An 11,514-nucleotide genomic window follows, 5' to 3' on the forward strand; every position below is an offset into this window, starting at 1 on the left:
TTTATATTGAATATGATCTCAAATTCCTATTAATTAGGCTTTATCCCTTATCTCATGGAACTTACCTCCTTTCAAAGTGGATCTAGCCCTAGTATGGTGGATCTAAAACTTCCTCATTTTCCCTATAAAAGAGTACCTTCTATAGAGTTTGGGTTAGCTTTTGGAGACTCTGATTTTTCCCTTATGCTGCTAGTTTGAGTTTGGAAGTCCATAATCCATCCTTATGCATTGGTGAGATTGAAGGCTTTATCATTTTGGCAAAGAAAGGGCGAGAAGGTTGGGAGAGATTTGCAACATCAAGGCCTCAATAATGGTTGTAATATTTCTCTCTTATCATTAATACAATGTGCATTTTTTACCCATACATCATGTATTTGATTGTATATGTGTAGAATAAGGTTCCTTGATCTCTTATTTAGAGTTATTTGAATATATCATATTGTATATCTTGATCTATTTTCTTGTACTGGCTAATTTGCAGGTTCTACTTTGAAGAGTTAAAGCTTGAGCTGAAGTGAGTGGGTGAAGAGAAGAAGGAAACTTGTACTAGACACCAGGTAGATATTCTTCTTATATTTCAAATATCTCTAAGGAAATGTAGTGTAGTTTGTTTGGTTGTTTGTAGGTTAAGCCAATGAACTTAGGGAGATCACTTCTATCCATAGAAGGGATTTATCTAGAAAACATATTTGACCAGGTTTCTCCAAGAACCTAGGTATGTCCCAACCATGCCTTGACACAACCATGCCTTGACACAATGATTAGTTCCTTGAGTTATCAAGGTGCATTCAAATGATAGAACAACAATGAATGGACAATTTCATAATAACATAATCATGCCTTTCATCTAGGAATTTACACAAACATTATCATGGCATTGAGACCCTTTGGGCTTAGTCATAGCAACACAACTATTTGCTAATGTAGAAAAATATGACTTATCCTTCTGTTCCACAAGTAAGGGAATTTCCAACCTCAGAACCCTGTAAGCTTTGTAGCCCGATAACATACTTACGCAACACTTTAAACGATAACCTCCTAATATGAATACTCTTAATTGAAACACATAAAATAAACCATGGAATTTCAATCATCATAGTAAAATTCCAACAAATTAACAAGCCATAGAATTCACCATGTGTATAGCAATCATGTTGAAATCCTTAAGTTCAAATACCTCGATATAAATGACCATAGATCTCATCAAGACATACATGAACACACATATCTCATCAAGAGTACATGCTATATAATAACATTAATGATTCACATAGCATCAACATTTACAAAGACATAAGTAAACAACTTATATTATGAAGAAATCAACTGGAAATTGAGAAAGGGACTTCAACTCTCCACCCAACCTTAGGTTGACTACACTGCAACTCTTTCTTGCAGGCAACCACTACCAAGCCAAATTCAAAGTCTAAAGAGAATTCTAAAGGGAATAAAAGCAAATCTAGTCAATTATTTCCCAAAATCTAGAGACCACCCATCTCACCCACTTAAACCAAGCGTTACCACCTCGATTGGCTCCATCCTTAACAAAAATCTAGAGCACACTGCTATCCAACTGTGATTCCTGCAGTTAACCAAGAAACATAGAGAATACCCTCTACAAACCAGGAATCTAGAGAATACATAATCTCCACCATTTATTGGGAATCCAAAGTGCTCTGCAACTCCACCCGTTTTTCCTCATCCACGCTGCACTACATGCACCCACAACCAAAACCAGGTCTATGAATCTCTAGTTCATCCATGCCTTTCCCAATGCGCTGATGTACACACAACCATGAGCTCGCCTTCACCAGAGCTCCCTTCCTCTCTTTTTCTATGAATACCCTCTTGCTCTTCTCCTATCTCGTGTAGTTATTCCCTACCATGTTCCATCTTGCATAGGACATGAGACATGTAAGATGAGTTATGTGATTGTACTGCATTCAAGAAGCCCCATCCTCTTCATTCTTTCTTTCAAGTCGATTATTAAGTCTTAGTTAGAAATATTCAAAAAACCAGTAAGGGATTTGGTGGCCATTAATGCAAAACTTTCCATCCCCCAATTCCCAAGAAATATCCTCCTCAAGACTTTAAATCCATGTCCCCTCTCTTAGCCAATTCCTTGTGTTTACATTTCCAAAATTAATTACAGTACTACGAATTCATAAATATTTATAAGAGGGATTAAGGAAAAGGGCTATCACAAAACCCACCCCCTTAGAGGAACACCGCCCTCAGTGTTCTATACATGAACACAATTATAACCATGCTCTAAATTGAGCATAAATTTTATTGTGAGCTCTATATACATAGATATTTACAGTTAATTACAGTTATATTTACATTTGCTTAACTAGAAAATAAAAATGGGTATGACACCCTCATTTGTTCATCCATATCCCATGTGGGTTCCTCTAGTCCAAAGTGCCTCCACTGCACCTTGACCTGCTTGATTACTTGATTCTAGAGTGAAATTTTCCTCCGATCTAAGATGCATATAGGTTCCTGTTGGAACTCTCCCTCTGGTTCTACTTGTAGCACAAACCAATCAATCACATGACTATCATCATGTACATACCTTTTAAGTAATTAAATGTGGAATACATTATGAAACTTTACTATAGGTGGTAAGGCTAATCTATATGCCACTGGCCCTACTTTCTCTAAAACTTGAAATGTTCCAAAAAACTGTGGTGCCAACTTGGCACAAGACCTAATTTTCAATGAGATTTTCTTGGGTCCAATACGTAGGTAAACATGTTCCCCCACTTTAAATTCTTTATGCATTCTATGCTGGTCTACATAACTCTTCTATCTTGAGCTATCTTTAAATTTTTTTTGATGGCTATCATTTCCTATTCCATTTCCCTTAGCGATTCAGGCCCGATAGGGACCCTGTTCACTGGATCACTCTAAGTAATAGGAGTGTTGCATTTTATCCCATAAAGAGCCTCAAATGGACTCATATTTAATGATTCTTGGTACCCAATGTTATAACAAAACTCTACAAGTGGAAGAAACTCTTTCCACTTGCTTGGTTGATGCATGACATATATATTGAGCTTGTCCTCCAACACTCTATTTATCCTTTCATATACCTATCAGTTTGTGAATGGTAGGCTGTGATAAAAGCCAAATTTATCCCCAAACCAATAAATAGTTCTTTCCAAAATTTTGAAGTAAATTTTGCATCTCGATCCGAGATAATCTTCTTAGGCATTCCATGTAACCTCACTATTTCTTTTATGAAAACTTAGGCAACATCATTTGTTGTATAGGTAGAATTAACACCATAAAGATAGTTGCCTTACTTAACTTGTCCACCACGAACATAATGACTTCTTGTTACCTACTTTTCCTTGGAAAAGTTGCGGTAAAATCCATGGAAATTACCTCCTACTTCCATTTTAGAATGGGGATTAGTTGTAGAAATCTTGTTGGATGCTTGCAGTCTACTTTTACCTATTGACATTATTTACGTTTGGAGATATATTATGTTACATAACTTTTCATACCTAACCAATAATACGACCTTTTCATGGCCGTTAGAATCTTTTGATAACATGGATGACTAGAATAAGGTATCTTATGAAATTCATCTAGGATGAGATTCTTCAAGTCACTCTCACAAGGTATATGCAACCTTCATTTAAATATTAACAACCCATCCTCAAAGAGAGAAAAATTCTTACTCTTCATTCCATTTGGCTCTTGCTACAAAATTTATTTCACTTGTTGGTGCTTATCTTGTTGCTTTGTCTCTTTAATCTTTTCGTGAAGGTTAGTTCCACATTAATTTACAGTTGTTACATGTGATACTTGCAACCTCTTGCTAAGCGCATCAACTACCTTATTTTCCTTTCCCTTTATGAATTTAATTTCAAGGTTAAGTTCATTGATTAAGGATAACCACCTAGCATGTTTTGCATTCAAACTCGGTTGATCAAGCAAGTACTTCAATCCCCCATGGTTTTTCATCAACATAAATTTCCTCCCCAAAAGGTAATGTCTCCACAACTTCAGTGTGTGGACTATTGTTGCCAGTTCAAGATCATGAGTGACATAGTTTGGTTTATGTTCAATCAACTTCCGGGACTTGTAGAAAACTACTTGTCCCTGTTGCATGAGGACTCCACACAACTCTTCTTTGCAAGAATTTGTGCATACCACAAATTCCTTGTATGGGTCAACAATCCTTAACATTGGTGAATGTGTGAGTAAGTGTTTCAGATGCTCAAAACTTGTAACACTTTCAACTGTCCATATGAATTTAACTCCTTTTTTTTTGCAATGTTGGGATGGGGTATCCAATCTTAGAGAATTTTCTAATGAATCTTCTGTAGTATCCCAACAACCCCATGAATGATCTGATTTCTGCTAGATTTCATGGAATTAGCCATTCCATCATTGCCTTAACTTTTTTTTGGTTAACTTCCACACCCTCCTTTGAGACTACATGCCCCAAGTATTGGATCTGGGATTGAAAGAACTTGGACTTTCTTAGCTTTGCATAAATATTATGCTCTCTTAACAAATATAACACTGCTGCTAGATGCTCTTCATTCTCCTATTTGGTTTTTGAATAAACCAATATATCATCAGCAAAAACTGATACAAATATATCCAGATAAGGACTGAGCACATTGTTCATTAAACACATGATGGTAGTAGGAGAATTTGTAAGCCCAAAGGGCACAACTACAAACTCATAGTTCCCATACTTGGTTCTAAATGTTATTTTGTGGATACCTTCATCCTTTATACATACCTGATGGTACCTAGATCTCAGCGCAATCTTTGAAAATATTGTTGCTCCCCTTAGCTGATCAAACAGATCATCGATCTGTGGCAAGGGGTATCTATTATTTATAGTGGCTTTATTGATTCACCTATAATCTATGCACAACATTAATGTGCCATTCTTCTTTCTCATGAACAAAAATGATGGTCCCCAAGGTAATTAATTCTAGCATACCCATTCCATAAGGATCTTTAGATGCTGACGTTTTACCTAGCATCAATTCTTTGGAGAAATCGATTTCCTTGTTTGTTGGCAGTGTAGGGATGTCCTCAAGTAACACATCTTTAAATTGTTTTAAAATTGGGTACTCCATTAAGCTATTTTCATTATCTTCAGGATTATTGGTTATTTGGAACAAAAATAATTTACATCCTTTCTAGATACATCATTTTAATTGCAGTGTTGTTACTACCATGATGGATATGGGTTTCAATTCCCCCCCCATCACCATCTTTTCACCACCCTCATTGAGGCATTTAATCGACTTACCAACGAGGTCAATTTGCGTCCTATTCCTAGCCAACCAGTCCATTCTGATGAGGATGTGAGGACTTCATAAGCACCCAACGACAAAAAAATTAAATTCACTGTCATGGACGTACCACTCAACATGAATGGACATGACCTTACCATGTGCTCCAATTATCTCTTTTTTCGTGTGGCCAGTTGGACTTGCCATGATTTTGTGTGCGCTTCCTTTTTGTAATGCACATTTATTGGCTACAGATGGAATCATACCTTCCATTTCAATAATTGATGCCTAGTGCTCCACCTGTATATTTTCCATTGCAACATAAATTTTGCACACATTTTGAGCCATATCTCTCACTATCTCTTCTTCTTGTACATTATACAGTCTCAGGCCATCTTTAATTTATTGGGGCCAATCTCCCTTCTTATGGTTTTCTCTGCAGATCTAGATCCAAAATTTCATCAACTCTCCTCTAAAACCCTTGGCTTCCTCTCCCATACACCAAGAGAATCAATTTCTATCCACAATAGTGAATACCTACTGAAATTCAACATTGTTAATGGTGGCTGAATTTGCATTCCTTCCTTCATGTTATTGTTTTCCAGCTTCCTAACCCTTTCCCTTAAAATTGGATTTGCATTTTGCTCTCCATTCCATCCTGTATTCATACTTGGATTGCTTTTAACAATACTTCATTTTTCCAATAGCATCCTTTAGAGTTCATAGTTCATCAGACTCTATCTTGTCCCCGAATGCTTATGGAAATCCACTAAGGAACCTTTGTATCTTCACCTTTTCATCCTTGACATAGAGAACATATCTCAGTAACTCCAAAAATCTCATCACATACTAATCAACTGATAACTTCCCTACCCTATGTTCATAGAATTATTTTTCCTTGAGGACATAACACTCTTTGATAAGTACTTTTACCTGAATTACCTCTCAAATCTCCTCCAAGACAATTCTTCCTCTCTGATACCCTTGACATTCATTAGATCTTCCCACCAAATATCAACCTTTCCTTTCAGGCTGAAGATGGCCACTCTTACCTTCATATTTTTAGAGTAATTATGGACTTTGAAATACTTCTTTATTCCAAGAAGTCATGCTTCTGCATCCTTGACATTCTTAACTTCACCATCAAATGTGGGAGGCTTGGCCTTTTTAAATTATTTAGGCATCAAATCCTTTCCTTTCCTTCTTTGCTAGTGGTGCCTTTTTGTAGCAGTGTTAGACAACTATTTAGTACTTCTTGTCCTCCTTTATGAGGTGCTAAGAGGAGTTCCACCCCTTACTGCCTTCACTTCCTTGTTTATGTCTTTCCCTAGACCTGTTGCCTTCCACACCACTAGTATTTACTTATTGTTTTATAATGCCCCATATTAACAAATAATAATAAAAATAATAATGGAAATAATATTAATATATAAATAAGAAAAACAATAAATAATAAAGAAAGATAATAATAAAAAATAAATAATAAACTAAGGTTCCAAGTAAATATATAAAACCAAACTATAAAAATAATAAGAATAAGAAAAGTTAAAAAATAGTAAAAAAGAATAAAATAAACCAGAGTTAAATTAATAAAAATGTTGAGTCAAGTAAAACTTAAAACAAATAAATAAAAGTTGGCATGTTGACACATGGATTGTGTGCATACAAATCCCTTTCCAATCCCCTTCCATTTCTGGAATAGTTTGTTCTATTTATTGAACGAAAAGGGAGATGAGAGGCATTCATTCTTTTTGGAGGAGAATGTTGTGAGGCAAAGGATTCCTTGGGAGTAGTAGTTGATTGAGGGCTCAGGGGTGGCTAGCTGTAGAAAGATTATGTGCATTTGAGCCTACAGTTGGGTGGGGAGTCATCCCCAAAATTTTGTTGCAGTCAACATGATTCAAGTAGCGCCATGGCTCCATAATTGACAGTAAGACACATCTTCTGTCTACAAGTAAGTAGTTGCGCTCATGGTTTCCGAAAATTCTATGCTAAATTAGTGAATATTTTGTGTCAATTATTAACAACACTATTTGATGTAATTAGTTTGTATATTTTAATTCATATAGTAAATATAGGGATATAAGTAAAATATTAGAAATTCAAAGTTTAATAGAATATATCATTAATAAATATTGGTTTCATTTCAATTAAGAGTTTTTTTGGTTCAATATGGTGTAACAAGTAAATAGTTCGTGACTAACGATGAAATAATAAGATAAGATCAAAGGAGAAAAATAGGAAGAGATTGCATGATTCCTAGTCCAACTAAGAGACAATAGAGGTATTGAAAAGGAGAACCCAATGAATAAAAATTCCATGTGGATATCAAGGATGAATTCAAGGTGATTGTTGAGCTTAAGTCATAATTAGTAATTAATTAGTTGACCTTGCTCTAAGGATGTTAATTCTCAAGAAGGGAAGAAAGGTAAAATAATGGGTTGATTAACTTGGAACAAATAGTGCCCCTTGATCTTGATTACTCTATATCTATTGATGTTTAGTTTCTACATTTGCTAGGTAGTAACTAGCATAAGCCAATTATGTTTCTATGGATAATTAATGCACCAAATAATATAAATATTGTACTATTGCATTGGTTTTATTTTTATGATTCACATTATTAAAAATGACAATGAAAACTCATGAGATGTAGTTAAAAGTTTGAAATAATCGATAGGGAAGAAGCAAGATCAACTTATAATGCAACCTTTTATATGCTCTCTATAACAAGTCAATTTTCAAAAATAAAGTAAGAACAAATTGGAATTTCCTTAGTAGACATGCCATTGATGAGTTATGTATTTGGATTAAATGAGTCAATGTATTGGAAATGAAACAATAATTTAAGGAATGAGGGTAAGGCTAGTAATAACTTAATTAGAGGTTAAGGCTCTAGATGGTGAAACTTGTAGATAAAGAGACTGCATCAAAATTGTAGCATACTAATAGTGTGGCGATGCCTATCCTATATGGAAATTTTATTTTTATTTATTTATGAAACATCTGAATCATGTCTTATTACTTAAATTTTATTGATACACTATGGTACTATGTATGAGTTTATGGTTTCAATTATTCTTTATGTCAACATGGAAATGTTGAAGTATAACGTTGTGATGATGTTTCATGATGTGATGGTATGTGGTAATTAGACATAGTTTTGATGAAAGGTTAATGATTTCATGCATATGTGTCACTTAATTATTTATTTTGTTATGATAATGATGTTGAATTTTCATGATGGATATGGTATACAAGATTGGGAACATGGTTTATTTTCTATGATGTTATGATTATAACTAATGCATGGGTTGCAGATTGAGATGTTGTGATTGACACAAAATCCATAAATAGGCTGAGACGACCGGTTTATTTGATGATCTTGTGGGAGTGCCCCATACTCGTGAGGGAGAATATGTAACACCATATGGGTTGGGGACATACTCAATCAACATTACATATGTCGGTGGTTCTTTTTCCTTATGTAGCTCTTGATTGATAGACCTTGAAGGGCTATGGAACCATATTGAGGAGGCCTAGTGCCTAATATTGGATTGGGATGCCGAAGTCCATAAGTGTGTATGTAAGAATTCAATGCTTGGGTATGTGCACCTTAGTCATTTATGGAGGGAGTTGGGCCAACCTTTCGAGATTTCTAGCGTACTACTTCCTAGAGTACTGGGCTAAATGCTTAATTAGGTATGAGCCTTGGGGCTATGGTATAGACCAATGAGGCTTTATGCCTAGTTTCGAAAGTTGGGAAAAATGCCTTGAGATTCGTTCGGATCTCCCCAGTGTGGTGATGTAACTTTTGATGCCTGTTGGTATACTAGTTCAACAGAGGGCGTTTGAAAATGTGGGGTCATTCATAAATAAATAAATAAATAATAATAAAAATAATAAGGGATATACATACATACACACACACACACACACACACATATATATATAATAAAGAAAGATAATAATAGTAAATAAATAATAAACTGAAGTTCCAAATAAATATATAAAAATAAACTAGAAAAATGGTATATGATAAGTAAAGTTGACAAAATGTAAAAATGAAAAAAATAAGCAAGAGTTAAATTAAAAGGTTGAGTTAAGTAAAAGTTAAGATGAAGAAATAAAAGTTGGCATGTTGACACATGGATTGTGTGCATATATATATATATATATATATATATATATATATATATAACAATAAATAATAAAGAAAGATAATAATAGTAAATAAATAATAAATTGAAGTTCCAAATAAATATATAAAAATAAACTAGAAAAATAGTATATGATAAGTAAAGTTGACAAAATGTAAAAATGAAAAAAATAAGCAAGAGTTAAATTAAAAGGTTGAGTTAAGTAAAAGTTAAGACAAAGAAATAAAAGTTGGCATGTTGACACATGGATTGTGTGCATGTGGATCTCTTTCCATTCCCCTTCCATTTTTGGAATAATTTGTTATATTTAATGGACAATGAGCAACATTCATTCTTTTTGGAGGAGAATGTGAGACAAAGTATTCCCTAGCAGTAGTAGTTGATTGAAGGTTGGCAGAGAGTCATCCCAAAATATTTCTTGTGGTCAATGGGACTTAAGTGGCGCCTCTGCTCCATAATTGACAATAAGACACATCTTGAGTCTACATGTAAGTATTTGTTTCTCATGGTTTTTGAAAATTTTATGCTAAATTAGAGAATGTTTTGTGTCAATTATTAATAGCATTGTTTGATGTAATTAGTTTGTATATTTTAATTCTGAGTTGTTACATGTCTCCACAATCCAAATGATTCCTTCCTACACTTGTAACTGGCACCTAATTCATGTTTCTTTTGTCTCTGCAAATTAAGAGACTTTGCAGTATGACTGCATTAATCTATACATGCTTAGGCTTGAGTCCTAACAATTCTTTCATTTTTAGCCTTGTAGCTCCTTATCTCAACCCTTAATCTTCTCAATGTATCCAGCCAGTCACGAGAGCCTACTCTTATCTCTTCTCAATGGACTCTTCCTCATGCCCATGTTGTGATTTTTCAATGCTGTACTACACCTTTTTTCTTCTCATCCCTTTGATATATTGTTCCTCGATGTCCTCTTATGTGCTATCATACATATGACTATTAGCCACACCTGGATACCAATAAACATATTCATTTTCACTTTGGCAAGCACATGGCTCTTATGAGGCTATCTAAAACAACAAGTTTCAAGTTAGTACATCTGTAAAAATAATTCAATATGTCAATAATGTCATTACAGTCAATATACAATCCATAAGTCAAATTTCACAAATAACACACAATAATATTCACATTTAGCTATTACACTTTGTAACATAACATCTTAATTTTGCCTTCTAGGCCCATTTTACTTATTCCTGAGCCCATTCTGGTCCTATATTGAAAAATGGTGCTCTTAAATTACTTTGTAATAGACATTAATGCATCACACTACATCATTAGAATCCCAAATCTTCATCTCCATGGGTCTAAGTATTGAAACTTTTTCTTTGATACCATTCTGTAACATTCCCTTCCACCTCCTCAACTTAAACTGAATTAATGTAAGGTGTTACTTATAACTAACTTGACCTCCATTGTCTTATAATGGTGTTATAAAATTTCTTCCTTTCCCAAATTTAGTGGAGTTAACCTTAGGGTTCCCCATCACACTAAGCTCATCAAGATCTTTCCAGTGATATAAATTCATTGGAATCCAATAATTAGATCATAAGTTATGGCATTTTCAACTTTTTACAATAGAGCCTTGCCACATAGGCAAGACCTAACATGTAGCACCCACTTGGAAACCATATACCCTAGCAATGTCATATCAATGAAATTCCGCTAAGTGCATTTGTTCAGTGTAGTTATAAAGGTTGCACACCAAACTCCCAGAACTCCTAGATCCTTGAACTAGTTCGGCCCCTGGCCCACACCTGGGCCCTGAACTAACTCTATGCACTTCATGCACCTTAAACCTCCAGACTCTCGAACTCCCATACTCCCAGACTAGTTCGACCAATAGTGCACATCTGGGCCCCAAACTAACTTTGCACACTTCACATGCCCTAAATTTCCGAACTCTCGAACTTTTGGACTAGTTCAACCCCTAGCCCATATCTAGGCCCTAAACTACCCTGTGCACTTCACATGCTCTAAACCTCCAAACTCCCAAACCCCCAATTTCCCGCACTCAAATAAATATTTTAATAAATTGTGGGTCCTAACTCATTCTTTAG

The sequence above is a fragment of the Pinus tabuliformis genome, chromosome 2_1 (assembly GCF_031772625.1).
Source record: "Pinus tabuliformis cultivar Carrire ecotype Pingquan chromosome 2_1, CPIR1, whole genome shotgun sequence".
In the NCBI taxonomy this organism is placed as follows: domain Eukaryota; kingdom Viridiplantae; phylum Streptophyta; class Pinopsida; order Pinales; family Pinaceae; genus Pinus; species Pinus tabuliformis.